We start from the raw sequence: 11535 nt of genomic DNA on the forward strand, positions 1-11535 counted from the left end.
AGCTTCATGGCAGACATTCAGTGTCTGCAAAAATCATTTTTCAGCTCCGTGGCATTCTTTTGGCTGCTTGCACAATTAAAAAGTTAAATGAGTTTGGCCCTGGCCTTTCATTCTGAATGAATACGTAAAATAGCGTGTGATTGTTGGCGGCAACTTTTTAGGAATTCATGAAAATGCGCTTACGACATAATCTTTTCGTTAATTGCTGGGAATAGCAGAGGCCACAGAGAGCATTTTTGCATGACTATTTGGCAATTGCCCAAATGGAAGTCTAATGCAATTTGACTGGGCTAACATGTGTCAAAGTGTCTGACACATCTCTCCCATTCTGACTGCACTCACAGCTTGCCCTCGACGACTTTTCCGGTCTTCCCGGCTTTTCCGACTACTTTCACCCCCGGGGCCTGTCTGCTCTTTGGCGTACATTCTTTACCAACTGAATTATTCAATGCAAGTAAACATTTTGGCAAGATGCTTGCCCCCGAAGCTCCGAGGGAAGCCAACAAATTGACTTGAGACATCTTACTTTTCTTGGGCGGCAGCAGGATGAGGAGGAGGACTTTCGGAGCCAAGGAGACTACATAAATTTTCAGGCGAAACGTAAAACTATTTAGTGGAAAATCGTTTCACTCGGTTCACCCAGTACCTTTGCAATGTTGCGTGAAATTTTTTTCGTTAAATAAATTGTGTTGATGGTAAATAAATAAGGTATGAGTGGGCCCAGAGAAGCCGGACCGCATTGTGTGCTTAACGGTGGCCATATAGACTATATACCCATAAAGGTACCAGGGAGACCAAAGTATCCACCGTCAAACCGATGGACAGACGGCCAAACGAGGGACTGGCGACACCGGACACGGACTGATGATGGCTGACAGAGTACGGCGGATAGAATATGGATCGAGGTCTGAGGGCGAAGGACGTAGGACGCAGGACTAAGTCCGGCGGAAGACCATTGGCAGAGGCAAGTTTCTAGGTCAGCATTTTACAATTGAGGGCAAACAAGCTTAAATATTTAAGACCGTTAAGCGTGGCGAATGGATGCGGCTTGCTTTTATGGCATTCTATTTGCAGTCTACGAGCCTTTGGAATTTTCTAGTGGGTTAAGTCGGCTAACAATTTTTGGAAACAATTTTATTTCAAAAGGCATTTTCCAGTGGGTAAATTACTTTTTATTTTAATGCATTTTCTCGCATTTATTTCACAGAAATTTGTTAATTTGGCGCAGGTAAACGAGATTGCTTTTATTGCTTTTAGAAAATAAATAAGTAGGTGCATCAAAATACTACGATTTAAATTTTGTTTGAGTTGATATTTTCCTAACACTTTAACTTTTCTATTTTTTTGTTTAATTTTGTATTGCTAAAAGTTGAAACTTTGAAAAAAACACACTTATTTCCCCCTTTGCTTTCCATTATGAAGCTGGCATTAATTTTACATTATTTTTAAAATTATTTATGTATGTACATTCAATTACAAAGTAAATTGCCTTGCAAATTGGAAAACCAAACTTAAACCATACAAATAAATAGACCGCAAGTGAAATGGCCGTATTTGTTTTGCCATTTAATTATGGTCTGTAAAATTCCGCCATGCGTTAAATCAAATCCAAAATCAAGTTAATTAAAACCTGGCGCGATGCTAATAAATCAAATCATATGCCCGCTTTGTGTAAGCATTCTGAATAAAATTAATTTAATGTATTCCATAAAATATGCAGGCTCTAACGAGTATCGTATCGCATTTAAGGCAATATTTCCACCATCATTACTCATTCATTCGCCGAGTGGCCGCTTTAATCAGCGTTAAATGTGGCTATTTAATGGGAGTAATAATGGCGGCGATATCTAATCCATTGATCAGCCATCGGGTTTCTAATAAATGTCATTTCCATTTGAATTTTATAAACTCTATTGGGGGGACTGGTCTGTCGTTTTGGGGCAGTGAAAATCCGTTAATGCGAACCGCTCGTGGCCTGAACACGTGGACTCTCGCCGGTTTTATTGATTTCGTCTTGGGCACGAACCCCGGCTAAAGCAGCCAAAATTAAATGATAAAAGCGGAGCGCAAACACAACGGCTCCCTGGAACTCCGGGAATTATTTTTGGACCCATGGAGGAAAAAAGAAGAGAGATTTTCCTCTGTTATATTTGACAATTTCAGGGTGTGTGTGTGTGCGCCTGTGTGTATTTAATGTTCCATCCAACGAGCAATGTGAGTTAAATATTTTTAGCCGAAAGTCAGACGAAGATGGGCAACAAGCGCCCGACAAAGTAGGCAGTAAAACAACAACTGTTGCCAACTCAAGCGCTGATTGAAGACAAACACACAGATACAGACACAGACACAGTCGCAGAGGCAGAGGCAGACACACACACACACATCACGCACAGTGTCCAAAACAAACGATGGCAGACGCACGCACACAGATGTCTCAATTAGAAAAAAACAGTTATGATGGTCCTTTAGCCGCACCAACACACACGCACCCAGGCACGGCTGTGTGTGTCAGTTAGGGCAATGCGGCCCATCCTTTGTTTGTTCTTGCCTCATTTATTGTTCTCCTGCCGAGCAGGACAAAAGCCGTGCACGGAACACAGCCACAGAATGCGCCCCAGACTCATCTCAAGGATATCCGTTTTTGAAAGCCTTAGGTTTTAGATAATCCAAAGGCAACAACGTCTTCTTTTATGCAATTAAATATACTAATAATATATAAAATAGGAATACAAAAATCCATTAATTATTTAGTTGCAATTCATAAAAAAATTATAGTTCATACAGAATTAAATAATAAATGATTCATTGTAAATCCAAATAGGGTCCCTAAAATTAACTTGTTAAATTACTATCCAAATTTATACCAGATTTTCATTGAGTTGCTAATTTAGGCCTTTACATAAAAAGTTAAATATTGTATTTTATAAATGCTGGGTTATAATAATGTAAAAAAAAAATATTTAAAAAAATACTAATGCAGTGATGAATCTAAACTTCACTAGGAATTTTTATTTTGGACAACAAATAACGGACATTTAATGGCATTTTTAATAATTAGTTTTCTTTTTTTGATAAACCAATTTTACCAATCCATAAAATCATAACAATATTTTTTTTAATCATTAAAAATTGTAAAATTTTTTTATTTTTTGAGTTTTTTGTACGCTGAGTGTAACGAAGTTTCATTTTTCCCATGCAGCTGCAAATGCGATGACGTGCAGGAGGCCATGGGCACAGAAGAGCAATGGAGCAGCAGTGGCTCCCCCGGTGCAAGTCATCTCCATTTGCTCCGCTTCTGGACGGGAGCAGCAGGAATATTCATTGCATACTTTCCAGCAATTTCCATTCGCATTTCTTGCCGACTAACGACAACTGCTGCGGTTGCACCTGCTGCAATGCTAATTACCACCACCCGATGAACTGGGTGATCTGCCTTGGGGAGCTGGAGGGCTATAATCTCGGACCATTAAGGAGGGTCCGGAATCGGGTTCGGGTTCGTTGTTCCCCTTAGGAAGCTTATGGGAGCTCAGTCATACAGTGAGACATTCCGATGGACACAGAGTCCCCAGCGGAAACCCCTATTCCATTGGCATCGCCCTCGGACGCTGGCGCTGTGCACATTTGCATATTACGTATACGCCACGTGAACGTGCCCAGGGAGCTGAGCTGTCACCGAGGCATTAAGGCTGCTTAATTAAATCTTTTGCGTAATTTGTTTAGTTATCCTCCGCAGTATCCACTTGAAAATTGAATGGCATCGAGTGGTGTGCGTGTGTGGCGGCAAACAAAGGGGGCTTAAGACTTTGGTTAAGTGCGGCTGACGAGCGTTCATAATTGAATTGCGGCCAAATGGTAACTGCAACGCCAGCAGCTGTGGAGACACAATCGTGGCATAATTATGGGCCACCAAGGATTGTAAACTGTTGTTCTCACCGACCAAAATGAAATTACCGCCACAAGGAAACCTAATTGCCGACTGTAAGACTGTAAGAAAGATAGAAAGAAGCCCTAACCAATTCCCAAGAATGGGCAATTAGTTTGGGGCAAGAGTCGCTCCTCGGATGTTTTTGTTATTCTTATGCGTGCGTGAGCACAATATGTTGCCATGTTTGGCTAGGCGGATTAATTGCCAGGCCAATATGCGTCAAAGTCAGGCCTCGATGCCCCCGTGCGTTAATATGTTTGCTTTGGGCCATGGACGAGGGCAGGACCCATCCTCGCTTGAGTAATCAGTTTCCAATAAAGCCGCTTTGCCCGGCCACTTTAAGCCGTTAAATACCCAAACAGACTATACCATCATGTTTACAAGCAATCCGAGGGAACGGCTATTCGGAGGAAATCCAATTTGATGGCTTATTTCTGCTCACGCAACATGAATTTTAATTTGCCTGCGCATATGCCAGAAATCGCATTTATTCGATTTTAATTTGGTATCAATGTAGCTGGCTTAAATTACAATTTTAATGGATGCGGATTTAAAAGTGTTGACGAAACGAATCCGGTTTAAACAAAAAAGAAGGGCAAGTTTTGGAATTTAAATTAGGTAAATTCTTGTTATTAAGCCGTAAATTTATTTAATATTTTTCAAAATATTTTGAATAACAATTGAAATAATAATTCAATTCTTTTTTTGGGCTCAATCTGCTTGCTTTTCGCAATTACCCTCCAATAGCAACAAACAAGAGTTCCCATTTATGCCCAGAAGACATACAAATTCTCAATTTTCAAGAACAACTTTACTTAGAAACAACCGCTTTTTGCAATTTCGGTAAGCCAAACTCGCTCAAAAATAGCATAAAGCCACAAAGCAATTTTGAATCCAACGCTGCAAGTGCCACAACAATTTCCGAGATCTAATTTCGCCTGGCAGCAGCTCTGGCAAGGCATCCTAATTAATTTTGGGCGCACTGCTGAATCCGTGCCAAATATTTTCCAAAAATTTCAATGCGAAATGATGAATTTCAGTTTGCCAGACGACAATGAATTGCAAATTGCCATAGTGTCAAATGTGGCAAATACATTTTTGCAATCGAATTGCGAGGGCGTTTTGGAGAGCGTGTGTGTGCCAAAAACTAATCGAGCAGAATGTGGTACAAAAATATGTTATTTACTCAACAAAAGAGCATAAATAAATACAGGGTGTGACGAAGCGTATTTCCGCAAGACTTAAGGCTTATGATACACAAAGAAAAATGCTGCTTGCCTTGGTCTTGATAAAACTGTTAGAAAAGGTATTTTTAAAATATTAAAATAGCTAATTTAAAATTATAGAATTGAATGAAAAATATAGAATAGAATGAACTATGAGCCAGCTTTAAAGTTTGGATTCTTTCAGTTCTGACAAAAAAAAGGAATACTCAGAGTCTGCAAAAAACGTAGCTGTCTCGCCATTACTTTCAGCACTCAATTATGTGCATAAATGCAGCAAAAAATACACGGAAAAAAAAGTAAAGCAAACAGCAAACAAAGCCTGCAGCCATGGACACACAGGAACAAAACATACACCAGGCGCAAAAAGTTTTCCCCCTCCGCAGTTGACTTAATACTTAATGGCATTTAGGGGGCACTGCGGAAATTATTTTAAATTGCAATGCCAGAACTCGGAGGAGGTCCTTGGAGCTGTCGCTGATGTTGAGTTATTGTCCTTTGTTGGCGGGCAAAAGACATTACAAATTATGTCATTACACGGTTTTCTTTCATTTTTTGCACAAATTCACTTCCTCCTCTTGACTCCCATTTAAGTTGCCTGCAGTTATTTAAAATCACTTAAAATTGGCAACAAGCTCAAGTTTCTCCTTTTGCCCCCTCTGCGCAGCTTTCGCTACTACTTATAACTTTTGATTTGCGTTCCAGGCGAAATTATAAGCCAGAAATTTGCATAAGTTTGAAGTGAAATTTTATGCTGAAAAAAAGGAGGAGGAAAAACCAACTACAACCGACCAGTACTCCACGAGTGGCTAAAGTTGATGCAGAAAATATTGCATTGAGATGGAAAATTGCTGCAGGGGTGTCTACGATTCGAGCAAATTTCCAACAAATTGTTTTCCTTTTAGAAAATGTATTGAGCTGCATAATAATGGCACGCTTTCCGCGATGACCTAAATATACTTGAAGGTTGCTTAAAACAATGCAAAAACAAGGTCGTCAAAGAAGATTACTTAGTGAAAATGTTTTCCCACTTTGCTCTCTAGTTAGGCTAAAAAGTTATAAATATGTTATAATTATATTTTAGTTACAGGCTTTCAAAGTTACTTTTCGAAAGCACTGTGATTTACATTTCTATATGAAAACAGAAAAAGTTCAAAGTATTATGGTCGTTAAAAGCCAATTCAGTCAGTAACTTTTCCGTACAATTCTATGGTAATTCTTTGAGCTCGAGTTTGACTTTAAAACTCAGGAGAAACTGCTCGGTAAAAATTAAATCATAGAGTACGGAACAAAAACAAAAATATTTAATTATTTACTTAAACGTACATCAAACACAATGCCAATCAAATTGCCCTTCACACATTATTAAAATTCCCATCAAACATATGTCAGTGCGAGCATTAAATTCACTCGAAATTCCTCAAGTAATCGCAATTTAATTAGTTGCGAACATTTTTATGGGCGCACAGCACTTGAATCGCATCAAAAGCTTAATATCCACACATTCCTTCGAGTACTTTTTAATTAGTTACGTTTATGTAGCATGCGACTTTGGTGCATTTTGACAGCTAAAATCAGGGGACAAAGTCAACATGGCAGCAGGAAAACTGCGGCAAAGTTGAAGCATTTTCAATGTGGTTTTCGGGGATTTCCAGAGGTTGGTTTTCCCCGAATGCGAGTTGTTCACTCACCTGAAATGACCAGGTATGCCGCACGGATCACAATGCAAAACCAAGACCGCCGAGCTGTGGCAAATAAAAAATACATTTTCACTTTTATGACTTCCATATAAAGAGGGGGATTTCAAAAACTTTGCTCTTGCTAATTTAATTCGGCTTTGAGATTGGTATATCTTTTGACGGAAACTACTTATCTTGGTAGTTAAAATAAAAGCACAATATGCATATGTAGTTATTTAATTCATGTTTAATAGTAACGTTATATTGAATACTTTACAATAGTAAAATAGTTTGTCAAATTGCACTATCTATAAGCAAGTATTTTGTAAAAATTAGGAAGACTCTTTGACATTTATCTTTTAGAATCACGTAAAAAACAGTAAGATGTCCTTTTTAATGCATAATATTTTTTTCTTTAATGTTCTATCAATAGTGTTTAGTTAATAAAAACCATTATTTTCACTTCAATGACTGCCGTAATAAGACTGAACTTAATAATCAATTTGTTTATAAAATCTTTAAGAAATTTTGATAGAAAAATTTGGTTTTAAAATTAAATTAGGAAAGCCAAAGGAAAATGCTTTTATTTTCAGTTTACCGCTTGCTAGAGAAAAAATGCGACAAAAATTTCAAGAAAAACTTGTGAAATCAATTCAGCGTTTTTAGCACTTGATAATCGCGCTATGGAAAATGAACGGCACATTTAACGGTTAACGGCTAACGGTTATGCGCTTCTGAAAGCGAGTACCGTTGAGTACAAAGGAAAAACGGCAGCGTCGACGACACTTTCACATTAATTAAACGCGTTTATATGCAACACACACACACACACGCACACGCGCGCATATCCGGGCTGTACAGGTGAGTGCTTTACCTGCGTGTGTGTATGTGTATATCCGCTGACCGTTGCGTATCCGCACCGTTGGCTCTTAGAATTCACTCTGAACTGTGACCCAAGAACTGTGAACTGCGATCTGCGCTGCCACACGTTCGCACGCCGTAAAGTCCCCAAACAGACTGAATCTGCGACTCCGCCGCCGGAAAGTCGAATGCTCCGAGCCGCGAAGCAACAGCTCGAAAAAGTCCCAATCAACATAAGAAAATGGCCCAAACTGTTGCGCAAAGTTGGGGCAGCAGCGCGATGCCCCTTCGAAGGGATGTACTAAAAGTGTTTGGGGTATTTGCGCAGGCGCAGGCCTAGGGGAAAAGCGTTCTAAAACAGCTGAGAAGCAACAGTTTGTTGCCGAGGGGCTCAGGGGGGGGCGAAAGGGGGTGGCAAAGTGTGTGAAGGACGGACCGCCGGTCGCTAGAAGTGGGTCTCTCAGTCAATGTCATACTCATGGGGTCTTTCTTTTTTGGCATGGTTTGGTATGGCTTGTATGTAAATGGTGTTTGGGCGCCACTTTCTTGGCAGCCCATTTCACTGACTTTCACGCTTGTTGCGCCCCTCCAAAAATAAGTAAATAAAAGCCGAGCAATTACCGAGTCGAAAATTCGGGTCGCGGGTCTACTGCAATTAGTATGCTCGGCAAGCCCACTGACGCCTTTTTATTTGCACATTAAACATTAAGCAGGTGACCCGTCCACCTGGCCAGACAACGTCGCGCACGTGACGCACATTTATCCCCCGTATTTAATTAGTTGGCGATTTTTATGCCACACATGAACTGGCGCGCCCTTGGCCAGGCTATGTCCTTCTGCCCCCGATCTCCTACACCAGATATCCTGCCCCTGCCAGAGTTTACTCTCATTGTTTGCCATTCTCCGTGGGCGGAATTAGTCAGCTCTGATTAGTGTCTGCCCTTTGATTTCGATGACAAAGCGTCGGCTATAAATACGCGATCAATGGGTCAGCTGGAAATCGATATCCCAAATGGTAGTCTATTTAAAACTTGGCTGGATTTCGATTTTATGGAGCCAAGTAAGGAGAGCTGTTGTTTTATTTATTATTAGATGTCAACGGTGGTGTAAATCTTTGGTAGGTCAAATTTTGGAGCACTCAAGATTAATTTCAATAAGTAACTTTCTAGTTTATTACTATTATTACTAGTTACGACAGTCATAAAATGTTTAATAAAGAAAGTATTTTAAACCTTTACATTCCCAAAAACCTAGGTAAATGGATTATCAAACTTAAATTATATCTTTCTAACAAGTTACTGCTATTATAATTTCTTGAAATCAACATTGACAATAAGATACTGGTGGCTTCCACTCCTGTCATGGAAGCCAATAATTAAAGTGCAAGGTCAACCCAATACAATTAGAAATTCGATAAACTTATTTCGTTAATCTTGTGTTTAGTTATCATGGAGCCCGGGGCTTTTCAGGTGGCTCAACCTCCAAGTCATGATTTTATAATGAATCGATAGGGTTGGCAACCTTGTGTCAGCTCGTCATAATCGAAACTTATAATTGAGCGGGCTATTAATAAATATTTGTTCAATTAGCAAAGTACAGCGAGTGGATGCACTAAAAACCAATGACAAGGCTAAATGCTAAGGTCATCAAAAGAGTCAGACGAGCTGGGAAAATCACTTGCCCTTGCCCTTATGTCTCTCCATCTGGCCATATCTATATCCACATCCTTGCTGCAGCTTGTTCCGCTTCTTTATAAATAACGCCGGCAAAGTATGCTGCCTAAAATGTGGGATCTTGGGGGTGGTTGAGAAGTATTCAGCCCAGAGCACACACATTTTCCCATTCCGTTCGTCGTGTTTGCCTTCTATGTTTTTCCTAGTCTGTTTGCTTTTCCCTACATGCACGCACACTCGTTTATTCACTGGGCCCCGCCGATCCAAAGGAATCCGCCACATGCACATGCGAATAAATGGATATATATCCAGGTAAAGCTCCGATTCCGATTGCAAATCGCGTTGGCTAATGTCCTGTATCTGTGGCACGGTCCGCCAGCTGGAATCATCATGAAAAACAAACCTTTGCCTACCAATTGTCGGATTCATATTCATTGCCGGTTGAGTTTTAATTCTGCGGCTTCTGCTGTGCACCGATATGAATATTTTATGACTGCCCCCAGCACTCGCAAAAATATTCATAAAATACGGAAATCAAAACTGAAAGCTTCTTCTGACCTCACAACCACAAGGCAAATCGGACAACAAATCACATCCGTTTCCGTTTCGCCTATGAAAACAATTCGAGCCTGAAGTATTTCAACAATATTTTGTCTGTGTATGCCAAAAACTGCAACTGTAATACTCGGAGTGTTGAAAATTTATGACAGCATGTTATTCCATTTTCACAAAAATATATAGTTGTTTAACAGTCAGTTTACACAGTTCACAAACTGTTATTGATATCGGTAGTTTAGAATAAAAGTTGTGAGTCCATTGAAATTAATATTGAATCAGTTTTAGTGGATTGATTTTTTAGATATCCGATTTTTTAAGCTGTCATTTTACTCATCATAGATATAAAGAAAAGTAAAAGAGTGTAAATATTAAAATTAGTAGTTTTTAGGGGCTTATAAATATAATAGAGATTAAAATTATTAAAATTACATTTTAAAGAATTATTTTATTAAATATTTTGAAATCTATTAAACTGATCACAGATGGCGAATTCCACAAGATTGACTCAGTAGCTTTTCACACACAAAGCTGATATAATCTATAGTTTGGTCAATATCCACAGTTACCGCCTATTAAATATATACTGGTCAATTTGCTGGCCTGGCTTAAATATGAAGTAAACAGTATTACCCAGTTCGGGCCAGAGGCGTCCAGCTTTGGCTTTGTTGGCCAAACAATTTGAAAATTTTAGTTGATTCGAGTGCTCGTACACAGGCTTAATTAACCGAGCGTCGGTCGCACATTTGTGGGGACAGACAATTAGGTTGCGGACATGGTTTCGAACGACAACGGCAACGACAACGGGCAACCGCAGGAGCCAAATATGACTATGGCCTAATAACAATCAGCAGGATAGGATGCCTGGCTTGCTGGTTGGCTGGCTGGAACAACACTTTAGAACCGGCCTACACGGACCTAGCTGGCTAATACAAACATGAAAGTTAATTAAACCGAAAGTAGACTGACATGAATTTATATGGTCTAATAATATGCCCCTGGCTGGAAGGCAAAAACCAGAGGGAACAACATCAACAACAGCATCCCCTTCGTGGCTTTACGCTTCGCTTAATGGCAAACAATAATTAAAAGTGACAAGTAAATTAGTTTCAGCCGTCAACTGATTGCGAAAAGAAGGCGAGGGATGTTGCTTTCGCTAATTTTCTATTAGCCACCATAGGCGATCCGTTGGCGGAAACGATATGGCTTAGGGTTTCCGGCTTTTGGCGGCGTTTCGCACCTGGCCCGCGCTTGAGCTTGAGCTTTTGCCATCGCTTCTCGCTTTCGGCCATGTTTTATTCATGCGACTATTAACTGATTTTATCACGCTACAAATATGCACTACAGGGCGTATGCATAATAAATTCCAGACACCGTTTCGCAGGCATTGTTTCCGTTTTTACTGCAACAGCAGCTGTTTTTCTCGCAGCACGAATCTGTGCCCCGCTTTGTGGCAATCTTCGGCGCATTTTTATATGCCAACGCTGTTTTATGACCTTGTTTATCCTTGTCACATGGCCCAAAGTCTTTAAAAACCGACCACAACTTTGATGAACTCGTAAAAAAGAATAACGAATAAGTGGAAATGAATTAGTGCCGGGGGTCGAAGAGTAGTCACC

The sequence above is a fragment of the Drosophila biarmipes genome, chromosome 3L, assembly GCF_025231255.1.
Source record: "Drosophila biarmipes strain raj3 chromosome 3L, RU_DBia_V1.1, whole genome shotgun sequence".
Taxonomy (NCBI): Eukaryota; Metazoa; Arthropoda; class Insecta; order Diptera; family Drosophilidae; genus Drosophila; species Drosophila biarmipes.